Below are 14,097 nucleotides of genomic sequence, written 5' to 3'. Positions count from 1 at the left end.
CAGCAGCTCTTGTGCAAGGCACTAGACAAGACTGTAGCAGAAAGATGGCTCTTGCCTTTTTATTTGGCTGTTTAAGCAAACTGAGATTGTCCGGATCATGAGAAAAAACAGCAGGCAACAGAAGGAATTACAGGAAATGTAGATCTTAGTTGTCCTCACACGATTGCAAGTTGTTATGCTAGTTTTATTCATACTTCGAAATGTCACCTCTTTGGGCTGTGGCCAAAAATATTAAGTTCTAGTCCACGCTGCAAAAATAGAGGCTTTGACCAAAAAGTATCTTTACGAAGCTTTAACTAAACCATTTGTTATCAGTAATTGCTACAAAAGAAGAGACACTGTGTTCAGCCCTGCATCTTTGGAAGGAAAAACAATAAGTAATTATGAGTTTACAGTGCAATTACATAATGGTTTAGTCTCAAGCACTTTCCTGGGCGGTAGGCAATTCTGTCGTTAGGCTGTGAACTCAGAGTGGCGTTTAGCACTTTTGCCTCCCTGTGTCATTTGGACCTGGGGAGCAAATCCTTCCACGACTTCAAGTGCTCAGCGTTGTGGTTCTGCCTCTCCCTCCCCCCACCCCACCAAAAGAGGGCACCTCCCACAGCCAAATGCACACCTTTGACTTGCGAACAGCGTTTTCCACGGGCTCTGTGGGAATTTCGCCAACACTGAATCCGTCAAAACCTTTTCCTAGCCCAAGTTACGGGTCTCCCAACCAAATAATGACTTAGCTCAGCCTGCCTCCGTTTGAGAGCACAGATAAGAACACAGCAGAGACTAATCTCCCTGGGAGGCAGTCACACGTGTGTGCTGTGCTATTGCAGTCTCAAGCCTTCCAACAGCGCACACATCGGGCTCTGGTAAATGCTCCCTTCTGACCCTTCTCCTGGAGTGGGCCAATTGCTGTAGATGATGGGGAGTTCGTGATGATGGTTGATGACTGGTTTAGCGCGTGTGTTCCCGTACTACCAAAAAGGAGCAATTTGAATCATAGGGAAACCCCTCCTCTTATTTTTCTCTCTTTCTGCAGCGGGACCAACACCCATTAAGACTGGTCATTGTTTATCTGCTCTCTTGTCATCCCATCTCGGTATCTCAGCTGTGAAATCCAGCTCCTGTTCTTATTCTTGGCAGGTAAACGCAGTAACCCTGTGCATGCTCTAGTGCTTTTTGATGTCCTAGCTTATTCTTTTGATGGGTCAGAGGATGCTTTCAGTGCTGTCCAAACCCCTGCTGTATTCAAATAAATTGCCTTTTTTCTTCTTTTAATCTTCTAGAAAACACTGTTTGCCCTCTAGGTCTGACAGTTATTCCCACACACTCAGAAGCAACAAAACTCAAACAAACTACATCCTTTGTAGTCAGCTTAGCAGGCAAGAGCAAAGGTACCCAAAGCTATGCTTTGTGGAGGGACACATGAAGAGTGGAGGGAAGCAGCAATGAGAGGATGTGCTCATAATAATGAAGTGCAGCCCGTGAATGCTCAGGGGATGTACCATGATGACCACCAACATAAGACCCTTCTCCAGGCTTTTCACAAAGGTTTTCACGAGCCAGCAGTCGCCCATGGACCATAAGGGAGGAGCTCCTACTGGAGTGGGACATGTGGTGTTTAGAGGGAACCACAGGGCTTGTTGGAGGAACGGACTATGCAAGGAAACAGGCAGCTGCACAGCATAGTGAGGACCATCTCTAAAGCTCAGGGCTTAACTGCTCCTAGATCTCTTCTTAATTTCATCTATTGTGCTATTCAACAACCGAGACTCTAATTAGCAGGTGCACCCAGCTCTATGCAATGAAGCAAGCAGGCTGGGGTTGTGGGTTTCACAGCAGAGGCTGGAAGGCACTGAAACGGCAGAGATGGAAATCATTGCTGTGAAAGCACATTTCATCACTTTCTTCCCATGAGTGGAAATCCTTACACCTCCTGCCTCCTCAACCCCAATACCCCAAAAGGCATTCAACTGCATTGTGTAACCAGGGAAAAAAACTTCATCTGCAAGACAGGTCCATGGCTGCAGCGTTTCTCCCTCACCTTCAGGTAGGGCTTTTGGGCATGAGCAGAGGAACTTTGTATCATACAAAGCAAATTGCTGTTTCTGAGTTAGATTGCCACAGAAAGCCTAAGCCATCAAATAACAGAGAAGGAACAAGAGGGAAGGATGGCAGAGAGAAAGTCAGCCAAGACGGAAGAACAATTTTGTGGGTTGTTTTTTGTTTAGGTTTTGAAGAATAAGAACATTGCACTTCCAGCATATGATGCACAGTAAATGCTGAAAGGCCAAGCAGAGGAAAAAGGGGAAAAAGCCCTGAAAATCTTCAATACGTTATTGAAATATGAGAAGGAAAAGGTTTTGTTTCCATGGCAACAGGGCCTATGGTGCTTCTGCTGGAGCAATCTACCAGAGAAAGAGGACTTTTCCTGTTAGGGATGCCAGTGAAGTGAAATATAATTACAGAGACCCCTTCCCTCAACTGGTTGCATTTGTAAATATTCCACTTGATGTATGAAGGTGCCCAGATGTTACATAGCCCCTGGAAATGGGTGTCTCCAGACATGATGGAGAGTGAGCTCCTGGGTACATGTAGGTGACTGCCACAGGCCAAATGTTTGTGAAGGTTTGGGTGCGTTGTGGTTTTTTGGCCTCCCACCATGCTGCTTCAGCGTATGAATATGGCCCCAGATGTCAACAGAAACTTAAGAGTTAAAATCCTTCTTGACTGCAGATTTTGGATTACAAAGTTACAGGTTTCTTCTAAGAGGACTATCAACTCCCATTGCCCATATACATCAAGTCTGAGGTGGTCCATGGTAGCAATTTTGCCTCAGCAGCACAGCATAAAAGAACTCAAGAGAAAAAGGGAATATGAAACAGAAGGGGGAACTGAAGAGATACAGAAGACACTGACATAAGAAGAACTGGAACAGGACTCCAAGCAAGGCTTTCATCCTTTTGCAAAGAGCATCATTAGATCATCACTTACTAAAAATGATCAGCTTTAATACTAACTGAAACTTTCTGTCTGTAACATGGTGATGCTCAGAAGCCCAAAGAGAGACTGTTATGCATGTTGTAAAAATAAACCCTTTGCTCCAAAGAACTTAAAATCCAAGTGGGTAAGAGAAAGATTTAGATACCTGCATTTTGCAGATGGAAGGCAGGGATGAGGTGCAAGAGATTAAAACACCTTGTGTAAAGTTGCACTGGAATTTTGTGATGGAATTGGTTGAACCTAGAGCCCTTGACCTTCATACAAACGTCTAACGATACGAGTATCTCCAGAACTGTATCTCCAGAACAGTATCTCCAGGTGTTCAGCTGAAGAATTCAGCAGATGCACCTCAGCTGCTGAGACCCAGCACGATCATACAGATGGGATGAATATAGGCAGCACAACAGCGCCATGGCCACCATGGTTTCAGCAAAGACATTTTCTTCCCAAACTAGAAACAGTAACAAGTAAACAAAAAATAACCCAGCATCCTTCAGCCATAATAGCAAATTACATAAAGGAAGCAGGAGAGCATTTACCAGCTGGAAGGAAGATACCTCTACACTGATCAGCTGCAGTGTAGTCACTTAGGGCAGCAACAACCACTCTCTCCTGTATTTTAAGGCAGGGCTATCTGGTGTCCTTCCTCTTCTTTTTGCGTCTGCCTGACTAACTTTTGGGAAAGGAACCATGGGAGTGAGGCAGGTGGAGACTGAAGCGTGCCAGTAGCTAGAGAAAACAAGTACATGTGCTCTCAGGTCCCACTGCCAGGATCAGCAGCAGGCGAACAGGTTACAAAACTGCTCCAAATGAGCAATCTTAGCACCTCTGAGTCCCGAAGGGAAAAAACTGCACATAGGTGTTAAGGCCCGCAGAGCAGCACTCTTTCCTTTCTCTGGGGAAGGAGCTGGCAGTACATGCCAATCACAGCCTGAAGCTGGCAAAGCAGTTACAGAAAGCAGACCAGGCAGAGAGCAATGACCATAGATAACATCCTCCCATTGCTCTCTGTGGTTTTGCATGGCAAGGCTTTCCCCTCAGTGCTACTGGCTGGCCTCCAGACCCTCTTTTGTCCCACCTAGTCAACTGCCATTCACTCACCCCTACTACCACCAGCAGCATGGCAGTGACAAACCGTAACAGCAAAACTCACGTGGCACCTTGTTCAATCTGTTTGCATGTTCTGCCCCAGTCACCTTTCATGGATTTCTCCTGTAAACTCTCAGGACATGCAAAATCTACACATCTGCATCTGTGTGTGTACAAGGCTCTGGCCTCCATTAGACTCCTATCACTGCAGTCATTAAGGAGATCATCACATTACCCATCACGTTACCAAAGAGGTAGATTTCTTCCTCTGATCAGGCATCAGAACAGCATGGTGGCCATTTGAAAAGATGGGTTGCAGATTTTAAGTCAACTATGTCTTTTTTATTTCTTTTACTTCCAATATGCTCCATGCAGAGTCAGAGAAAACCTGCAGGGTTTTTCTACAAGGATCCTCTGCAACTATGCAAAGCTGCCAGAAGGTGATCCTGGAGGAGCATATTCAGTAGTGCTTCAGTGACACAGGGACACTCACAAAAAGACACAGCGTGCTGGACTGAAGGCACACAAATTTAGCAGATGTGACAGCACTGAATATCCCACAAGCAACACAAAGATCCCATAAATGACATGCCTCACAGCTCACCTCAGATCTCCACATTTAATTATCACATCCTCCAGGGCCCAACCTGGGGAGTTCACATGTTGGAGTTCAACATGAAGGATTCTGGAGGGGAAGAAGCAGCAGCTGGCAAAGGCCTGAGGGGAGTGGGAGCATGGTTTCCCTGTGAACACCCCCAGGGCATGCAGTCTCTCCTGGCCCAACACCGAGGGCATCCCAACTGGCTGGCTGCAAGTCAACATGGTACTGTAATTCTCATCTGCCTAGTGCCACGTTATCCCCTTTCATTCCTCCTTTTCCCTGCAAAAGTTAGAGAAGCATAGGCGCCATCTGAATATCTGGTAGCTTTATGTAGCCCACAGGCTGCTCTGAATACAGAACTGGTTCTCTATGTCCATCTCATGCTAGAGATGCCCCCTACACTGGCGACTGTAACAGGAGTGGGAGACAGTGTACAGCCTTGCACACAGTCTGCCCTAGAGGAAAAAAGGTTTTCATCAGCTCCTCTCCACTAGAGGAGCAGCACCCAGCCCATAATCATCTCTCCCAGTACAAGCTAATAAGTGGGCAGAGAGCTCAGTGCCTTCTCCCTCCTGCGAGGACACCCCACCCGCAGCTGTGCACCTAGATAAAGCACCAACAAATTATGGAGGCGAGGCAGAAAATCATTCCTACAGCTCCATTTGCAAGATAATTTATAGCATCTGCTTCTGAATTCAAACGAGAGCAATGCTGCAGCCTTTCTAACCTGCTGCTCTTGCTGCACAGTCGTCACCATTTTCTGGCTGCCCAGGGAGCTTCTGTGAAAGGGAAATGCATTAATGGACCTCAGGCCGGCTATTAGCAGACGCTTGTCCGGATTGCAATAGAGATCATAGCTTGTTTGGTTGCCCGCAGCCTTATAAGAGGGGTCAAGGACTGAAATAGGGGGACAGAGATGCGGAGAGATGGTATTCCTGCTCTCACCCAGCAGCGCTGGAAGGATCAGCAGTCAGGTGTAAGAACTAAAACGGGGCACCATGGTCTCTCCGGTCTCACATTAGCAGTCATAGTAGAAGTGGTACAAAAGTACCAAGGAAAAGTGACCCACATGTGGTTTGCTTGTGTCATATTCTCAAGCTGGGAAATCCTCTTTTTGTACCTGCCATGCATTGCCAGATTGCATCAGGCCACCCTGTTATTTAAGTCACAAAATCTTTGTCAAACCTTAGTGGTGTGGGCTGGGGTTAGACTCTCCCCCTGCCTATACCTGGCCGACTGAGGCACAGACTGGCATCTCTCCTTTGCCGCATATGCCTCTGTCTCTTGCTCTTTCTCCCGTACACTCCTTATTCAACCATATCACAGCTGCCAACTCCCTGTGACACCCGAGTTTCTCACCTACAGCTGGACCCCAGTTCCTACCAGCAAAATGTAGGGAACAAGATGCTAATCTCCTTCAAAGCAGGATAATAACCCCTGGGGTATCTGCCTCATCACACCTGGTGCCCACTCAGAAGATAGTCAAGTGGAGAACCAATTCAGCCTGCCATGGTAAATACACTTTCAGAGTCTGACACCTCTGCTCTAACTTGGCTATCTCTAAGAGTAGGGTGAATTGGCCTCTGGAGGTCCACATGACTATGTCTTGGCCACTGGAATTACAGAAGATGTATCCCCCTTTCCTCAGTAAATTATTGGATTCATCTCTCCGATGCACAAGGACGATACAAGACCTGCCATGTGGGCTGAGGCATGTTGTGATAAGTTGTGGCTCACACCACAATGTGGGCTGTGCCTGACCCGCTCGAGCAGAGCTGCCCAGTGCCGGCTCTCCTGTGGTCAGTGCCTCTTGCCAGGGAAGGAGCAGAGAGACAGAAGCAAACGCTGCCACGCTGCAGGGCACTCCTTGTGGTCCTCCGGCTGTCACTGGCCTTCCCTCCAAGAGCCCATCTGCTCCTCTTCCTCCCTCCCTCTCATCTTATGCAAAGCAGCTCATTAGTCCCATTAGCAGCCGAGTTCCATCTCTGATTGTTCATCAGCGATTCCTTTGTCGCCCTCCATCACTCCTGTTGAGCTTCATTAGTGCTGCTAGGAAGCAGGGGAGATGTTGGGATATTTATAGGAAGGGTGGGGTGTTCTTTACACTTTATTGCTGTCTAATATCCCTTCTCCCTTTACCACCTCTCCCTTCACCCCAGCTTTCCACAGAGAGCCTGGGGGTTATCCAGGGGTATACCAAAACATGAAAGGACTAGACTGATAGTTTTCAGTCGGGGGAATGAAAAAAGCAAGCTGGAGGTATGCAGAGGCTTAGTCCTTGGTCAGGAGTGTACAGGCGTGTGTAGGGCTGGGTACCTCTCGGGTTTGGGGGCCGGGGGGGGCTGAGTGCGTGCCCCTGTGCATACACACATGAGCTGGGATATCTGTAGCAGCCCACAAATGAATGCAAACAGATCATCCTGTGCACGCATCCATCCTGGGGAGGGATGTGCCCCAGCTACAAGCGTGGCAGCTTGCGCGCGTGGTGCCTGTGTCAGGGGCTGGGTGTGAATATGTCTCCAGGCAGGACACCCACCTCCCGGTGTGTAAGCTGATGGAGAGCTGTACCACGCTCCCAACAGCCCCACAGGGAGCAACCGCCTTGGTTACTTACAAGAATATTCTTTCATGCTGCACTTAATTATGGAGGCAACTAGACATAGACTAATCATTCATTCTAATACAGGGGAGAATAACCATTCTGACAGCAGGAGATACTTGGCTTCTTTGGGAGGAGAAGGGATAGCGCGGGGAGGAGGAGGAGGCTGAAGAAAAACCACAGGACAAGGAGAGGAGGAGGAAGGAGGAACAAAATCCTAAATCAGTTACCTAATACAGACACCTTTATGACTTCATAAATGGAATATGCTTAGTGTCAGCAATCTTTGCCTTAGAGCATCATGAGGATACCTCTCCCCAGTCAAAGCCACAGGCCCTGATCGTGCCAGCAGTCAAACCAGGTGACATTTTAATACCACTTTTCATCTCAAGATTGCATCTTCCTTCCAAAGGGTCCCAAGGAGTTTTTACAGCCTTTCCAGACACATAATTCATGTCTCATGGCACTGAAATGGAGCCTGTTCCTGAGAAGGATGAGCTAGCTCCACCACTGTGCAGGAGTTTTGGATAGAAAACAGTGACAGCTTCTGTATCGCTCTGAAACCATGGGTTACGCATGTGTATGTGTGTGTGGAGGGGGATTTCAAGGCAGCAGAATGCAATTGCAGAGTATGGAAGCTGGCCAGGAGCTGTAGCCAAGTCCTCAGCTAATATGTAGGTTAGCACTGGGGAGCTGTAAGAAGCGGCACTGGTGATTCAGAGCGTGGCAATCCTCCCTCTGCGTCCCTGGTGGATCACAGCCCTACAGGGGGTGAGACCTCTGGGTGGCTGGGGACGGATCTTGAAAGAAGCTGCAAGCCAAGGTCCTGACTTGGGTAGTTGTTCCAGATCAATTGCGAAAAAACAGGCTATTGATCCAAGTGTCTTGGACAAAATCCAGGTTTGGGAAATGGCATCACACACCTCTAAATCCCCCTTTTGGGTTTCAACCAAGTCCCACTACTTTCCTCTCCCCTTCAGAACAGTGCCTAGCTGGGAACAGAGACAGCTCTGTTCCCAGCCTGCTTCTCCCACACTCTCCCTGGGTGTCTGCTCCTTGCCCACAGCTGGTGTGAAGACCCTGGGTGTAGTGGATCTCCTGCTGGAGACGGCACACCTACCGGCCTGTGTTACACCCAGAGCTGTTCTTCACTGTGGCCACGCTGCCCTGTGCTGCCCCTGGTGAAGAGTCTTCCTTGCTCCCCGCTGAGGACGGTTCTGGCTGACAGACATGAGTCAGGGTTGGCCTTCACTCTCCGGGAAGTGCTGCTCAGCTTTGTCCTGTTGACTTCCCAGAGAATCAGCATCCTTGACAGAATATGAGCGAGGGGCACGTGAGACTTGAGAAGAGCCCCTCTATCCCATAAATCTGTCAGGAGCTGACCCTTCGCTTCCTCAGCCGGTGGACTGCAGCAGCAGCAACCCAAAGCAGTTGCGGAATGCCTGCCCTCCTACACAGAGACCTCTCTCTCTGGCTCCCTCAGTAGCAGGACTAGAGCTTTCCCTGCCCTCTGCAGCTGCAGGCCATCATGGATACAGTATTATGTTTGTATAACTCCTCTGCCTTCCTCATTGCTGCATCTCTCTACTTTCAGCTAATTTAATTGACTGCTCTGGTTATGAAGAATCATGGTGTCTAAGCACCAGGAGTAATACTTAGCATGATATTGCCATTTTCACATCCCAGAGCTGTGCAAACATTAACTAATGCTAACTCTAATTAGCTGCGACTCACTGGAAAGTAGGTAAGCTTGATATTAGCCCCATTTTTTAGCTGATGACACTAAGATTCAGAAGGCCCAAGTTACTCGTCTCCGCTGTGGAGCTGAGTTCAGCAAAAGAACCAGGATGAAAATGGGCAAATATGTTTTCTGGGATGTTTCACCATCCTGAGGGATATTCTGGCCTCCCACACAACATGCATTTGCCCCAGCCATACCTCAGGAGCTAAGGACAGGGTGCCTCTGTCCTGCCATGCCACAGCCCTCCCCCCCCGAAGTGCCTGTGCTGCACTCAACCAGCTGAGAATCCCTCCCCCGGGTAGTGGTGTTCTCACCCACTGCTGCCTCACCCAGAGCATCCAACTGGCACACACAATGCCACCAGGACTCTAGGAGGTCTCCTGAAGCCACAGTCATGCAATAGTAGGTCACAGACTGCCCCCTTTCTCCCATTTCCCCACCTGTACACTGTTGAATTAAATGGCAAAAGTCTCCACTGACTGTGCTAGAAGCCATATTATGAGCGGAAAGTGATGCTCTGAAGTCCTGCCATGGTCCAGTTAGCAATTGCTGGAGAATATATGCAGTTTCTACATGCTACAATTCTTTCTTCACACAGACCATGGCCCTTGTATAGGAACATTTCAGTTTTAGATATTGTAAGTCACTGCTACGTTATTCTGTCCCCAGAAACTGCCTGTGCTTTCTTTGCTTTCTCTCTTGGTTGTTTTTCTCCATTAAAATTCAAAGCTATCTAGAAGTTCAGCATTTCACACTCAGGAAGAGAGGCAGGGAAGTCCTTCCTTCTTCCTTCATTCTTGCTCCTCTGACTCGTAGCAGACCTTTCAGCAAGGTCATCAGAAATACTGGCTGATGGTCACTCTGTAAGATTGCAGACGTTCACCGCTAGACAATTAGTCTGCCTCAAAATTCCCTCAAGCCGCTTCTATCAGCAGTAGCCCTCAACTTCACTCCTTTCTGGGTCTTCTACCTGCTCTGCTGCGGTAGCTTCCTACCCAGGGGTGGCTGCATTCCCCTTGAGGATGCACCTACGGGGGCTTCCTTCACTGCATTGCTTGGAAGGGAGCCTGAGCTTTGAGCTGAGCTGTCCCCACATTTGCAGAACAAGAAGTCAGGGTCTCTCTCTTGCACACACCCTGTGAAAGCTTCTCTGTTTACTGTTGTATTTGCAAGGACAGAAAAGGTTGAGGAAATACCACAGCTAAAATGATTGTTGAAAACAGTTTTGTCCAATACCAGGAATGGATGAGAAGAGGGGTCAAAGGTAGGGGCAGCCGGAGTTGATGATTCCTGAGTGGAAGAGGATGCCACTGTGCAGTCATCTTCCTTTGTATCATTTTGCCATCGTATAAAATCCAGGTGCGCTTAGCTCTGGGGAACAGTGGGCAGTTCTGGTCCCTGCTCCCCACGAGGGCAGAGTGGAATCAGAGAAGGCATGGAGAAGAGCAACTAAAATGTCCAGGGAGATGGAGCAGCCACCTTTGGAGGAGAGACTGAAATGGTTAGGGTCTTTGCTTTGGAGAGGAGGATGTCAGGAAGCTTTACTGATTCACCAAGGCAGTGGATAAGGTGAAAGCAGAACTGCTGCTCATCAAATGCCATGGTGCTGGTGGCGTACACAGAGAAGGCAATGCTGAGAGCAGCCAGGCTCCCGCATTCTTCCAAAATACCATCTCCTACTGTCACCATAGGACACCGAGGGCTGGGCTGTGGGGACCATTGCTCTGACTCGGTGGGTCATTACATTTTGTATCTGTTGTGGTTTCAGTTGGGATAGAGTTAACTTTTTTTATTAGCAGCTGGTATAGTGCTATGCTTTGGATTTGGGATGAGAAATACTTTTAACAGTGCACTGGTGTTTTTAGTTGTTGCTAGGCAGTCAAGGCCTTTTATGCTCCTCATACGCCCCCACCAGCCAGCAGGCTGGGAGGGCACAAGAATTTGGGAGGGGACACAGCCGGGACAGCTGACCCCAACTGACCAAAGGGGTATTCCATACCATTTGCAGTCATGCTCAGTGTATAAAGCTGGGGAAGGGGGGACATTAGGAGTTATGGCATTTGTCTTCCCAAGTAACCATTACGCATGATGGAGCCCTGCTTTCCTGGAGATGGATGAACACCTGCCTGCCCATGGGAAGCAGTGAATGAATTCCTTGTTTTGCTTTGCTTGCGTGCGTGGCTTTTGCTTTATGTATTAAACTGTCTTTATCTCAACCCACAATTTTTTCCTCACTTTTACTCGTCTGATTCTTTCCCCCATCGCAACCTGGGGGGCCAAGCAAGTGGCTGCATGGTGTTTGGTTGCCGTCTGGGCTTAAACCATGACAATGTCACACCTGTATCATGCACAGGGGGTGTGCTTCCACGTAAGCCCAGCCTGTACAGAGACATATCACACAAAAGAAAACCTGTGGTCATCCAGTCCCAGCAAGAACCCGCCATCCCCCACCTCCGTCCCAGTCACACCTCAGCGTACGCAGTGAGCAGGCAGCTGGACAGGCAGGATCCAGGCACCCTCTAAGCACTCCTTTATAGAGCCACAAAACTGCCTCAGTGTTATTTATGGCTGTAGCCTCGCACAGCAGGACTTGTGCTTGAAGTCAGCAGGTCTGTGGCTGAGCAGAAGGAATAAAGAAGCCATTTTGCATTCAGGCAGCAAGCATTTGCCCCCGCTCTCTGAGAGAAAATGGGATGGGGGAGAAAATGCGTAAGGACTTCAGGCACTCATGTTATCTGAGCACCCTGAGGTGCTTAGAGACAGAGGGGAGGATAAAATTGCAGTCACTTCCAGTCTCCCTGGGAAGATGAGCACTGGGTCCAGCCAGTGGCCAGGAGCCATCTGTCAAGTGGGATGAAGGCTTTGCTTCTCCTTATTGCACTAGCCCAACCCTCATTTCCTCACTAGATGTATTAATAAGCAGTGCTCAGTCTGACAGCTGTCTTGCAGCTCACACATGAATTAGAGCCAGAGTTTACAGAGAAATGAAGACAAGGAAGAACATATAGAATCTGTAGAGTTTCTCTCCCCTCATTCACAGCCTGCCTTTTTAATATTCCCAACACACCTTTGCCTCAGGACTACAGCCATGCATCAGGGCTCGTTCATTCAACATAGTATGTATAGTCTTTGGTGACAGAAGACATCATATGTGTGAACAGGTGGTAGAGAAAGAAGGAAGCAGAGGAGGAGAGAAAATTATCCCTCCTTCAGTTACATTCTGTATGGAGAGGAAAGCAATGTCAAATTGAGGAACTTTAAGAATTAATTTAACCACAGGCTTTGGAGCACACACCTACCTTCACAGGGCTGCGTGTGAATATTCCATATTCCTCATGCAGAACATCATCTTTTAAGGTTTATCCCATTTTGACTCCTTTGCTAGGAACCGGAGCTCCTAAAAGCTCTGCTGTTGTACAAATCTCAACTAATGCAGCAGACTTCAATGAGATACCTTGTCAGGGGAGACAATTTTATTCTAAACAACTGATTTCATTCACACTCATTCTTTTATGCCCACATGTTCTCAGGCACCAACAGGTGTGTGTCTATGTGGTCCAGCTAGGACTCCTTGCAAAGACAGAAGGACAAGGGACAGAAGCTGATGAGCCATCACATCTCTGGAGTTCCTCTTAAGCAGGCAACCACAGTTTAGGGTCTGCCTTTTGTTCACTTTAAGTGTTCACAGTGGTTGTGATCTTTTGTCTCCCCACCCTGTTCCACCTCTCAGAAGTATTAGGAAACATTGCTGATTTACTCATTCTCTTCAGTCTCCTTACCTGGATGTCTTTATTAGCTCCAAGCTTGTCCTTTATCTTACCTCTTAATGGCTTCAGTCTGTCTTTTGCTTTATTCCTAATCTGTTTTTTTTTAAGAAGCTGCAAGATGTGCTGTGATCTTGGTAATCTTCTGTCTTAGGTGTCATCAACAGCTGTCATTCCTGTCCTTCTGCCACATCCTCTGGTGCCATTCATGCTCATCCACTCCACTCTCAATGTTTCTGCTAGATCTCTATGATATCTCTGGCTAAGGCGTAGTTCTAGCCCACACACCTTCCATCACTATGCCTGGAAGATCCTATCATAGAGGACAGACATTTTAAATGCATGGCATATTTAGCTGAAGAAAAGCTATTTCACTCATTGGTGATTCCTGTGTCTGCAAGAAGCACGTTCTGACTGAACAGTAACCTGGTACAGAGAGTTCGTCAACAGAACTTCAGTCATCAAGAGACGTGTGTGTGTGTAGAAAATGTGTCCCTTGGCTGACCACTGTCAAATCTGGACTATAGGCCAGGGTAATTAGGGGTGGGGGGGTGGAATCCACATTTGGGCAAATAAAAAAAAATCAGGTTGATATTTTTCTTTTTTTAACGATGTCTGTTTGAAGATGGTTACCTGGTTGGAAAGCTGGGCTGAGTCCTGGCAGAGGGAGACAGCTCACTAGTGAGGCTGGGAAAGGTTTCTGGTGAGTTCAGTTTCCCAGCGTTGCATCGTTCTGCCATTTGCCATTCATGTCCCCTGGCATTAAGCTGAGCCCTGTTCCCCAGAGTCGTGGCCAACCAGGCATCGACCGGCTTCTCCGACCCATGGATTACCTCCTTACAGATCAATTCAGGATCCTGCCGTGAGGGACTGGCTGAGGTGCAGATTTACTGATGTACTTGCATGCCTATGAATTTCTGAAGATCCCAGTGTGACCCCTGTCAGGCACGTACACTGTTGTAAATCTCCCAAGGATCGCAGGACTTACCCTGCACACAGAAGAAGGTGAGAGCAGGATTGAGATCACCACAGCTTCTTTCTAGCCCTAGACCCCATCCTAGATCCCCACCCCAGATCACTGACCCTGCTTTGAGCAAGGTCTAAGTGACCTCCTGAGTTTCTTCCAATCAGAATCTATGGTTTTGCCCCCAAAACACTGTAACTGTTTTCAGTTCTGGAAGAACCTCGTAATACTGGACTCTGAATTTATCACGTGCATGGGAAAGTGATTTCTTTCTTTCTTTGCAGTAGTAAACCCTAAGAAAACTTTAAAAGATCTTATGTAAAATACTTATTAACCTGGAAGACA

Source organism: Rissa tridactyla, chromosome 1, assembly GCF_028500815.1.
Source record: "Rissa tridactyla isolate bRisTri1 chromosome 1, bRisTri1.patW.cur.20221130, whole genome shotgun sequence".
NCBI classification, from domain to species: domain Eukaryota; kingdom Metazoa; phylum Chordata; class Aves; order Charadriiformes; family Laridae; genus Rissa; species Rissa tridactyla.
The sequence above is the reverse complement of the archived record's forward strand: the minus strand, read 5'-3'. Positions refer to the sequence as shown.